This window comes from Pteropus vampyrus, unplaced genomic scaffold, assembly GCF_000151845.1.
Source record: "Pteropus vampyrus isolate Shadow unplaced genomic scaffold, Pvam_2.0 Scaffold279, whole genome shotgun sequence".
NCBI lineage: Eukaryota > Metazoa > Chordata > Mammalia > Chiroptera > Pteropodidae > Pteropus > Pteropus vampyrus.
The window spans coordinates 240,027-241,083 of NW_011889060.1; the positions used below are offsets into that span (position 1 = coordinate 240,027).

Consider the following 1,057-nt stretch of genomic DNA (forward strand, 5'->3'; position numbering starts at 1 on the left):
CTGCGATCCTCGCGGGGGCCGGGACCTGAGCCTCCCGCACCCCCATCCTCGCCTGGGTCGTTCCGGGGCTCGCCAGGCTGCGCGCCGCAGCCCGCGCCCGTCACCCGCCCCGGGGCCGTGGGCGCAGTGCCCCCTTCACCTGCAGGTGCGCGCGGCTCCGGGACAGGCGGGCGGCCGGGGGCGGTGGTGGTTTCGTGAATTTGGGCACCGGGAGGGCACCCGGAGCGGGGCGGGGGGTGCGCGTGTCCGCGGGGAGCAGCGGCCGGTCGGCGTGGAGCTGGCTCTTGCTTTTCATTCAGCCCGAGGTGCGTTGCATGTTTTCGGTCGGGCCGGTTAGGTCCTTTACTTACGTAATTATCACGTGGCTGGCTTGCCCTCTGTCCTCCTGCTACTTGTTTTCTATTTGTCGTCTTCTTCATTCCTTCTTTCCCCGGCCTCCTTTTGAAGTAACAGAATACTTTAGTATTCAATTCTGTTTCAAGTTTTGACTCGTGCCCTCCCTTTCTCGTTGCTCGAGGGTTTCTGCGATGCATCTTTAACTGAGCTCAATACTTTTTTTTTTCACTTTAAGCTGACAATTTTCTTTTGAAGAGTTTTAAAATGATTTCGAAAAGTAGCTTTTATTACACATTTTTAATTGTTTTGAAGTAACGGTTAAAAACGTTATGCACGTTTCAGGCCTACGACATTGTAGTCTGCATCTGTGTACTTTGCACGTTCACCATCCAAGTCTAGTTCCCGTTTGTCACCGCGCATTTGACCCTTTCCCCATTTTTACCTTCCCCTCTGGCAACCACCATTCTGTGTCTGTATCGTGAGTTTTTGCTTTGTTGTTAGTTCGTTTTTTTTTTTTTTTAACCCCACATGAATGAAATCATACGGTCCTTGTCTTTTTCCATTTGACTTATTTCACTTACAATAATACCCTCAGATCCACCTATGTTGTCGCAGATGGCAATGTTTCATCTTTTCGTGGCTGAGTAATATTCCATTATATATATATGTGCCACATCTTTATCCGTTCAGTTATCGATAGGACGCTTAGGTTGTTTCCACG

General features: G+C 50.5%; 1 protein-coding gene across 1 annotated transcript in view; it reads right to left on the reverse strand.

Annotated features, from left to right (window-relative positions):
- GNG4 (G protein subunit gamma 4) overlaps positions 1 to 327 on the reverse strand; it is a 35,854-nt gene extending 35,527 nt beyond the window's left edge. Inside the window, exon 1 of the mRNA XM_023520835.1 lies at positions 140 to 327. The gene's annotated coding sequence lies outside the window, so the exon portion shown is untranslated. The remainder of the gene's footprint in view (positions 1 to 139) is intronic.
- Between the last annotated feature and the right edge of the window lie 730 nt (positions 328 to 1,057).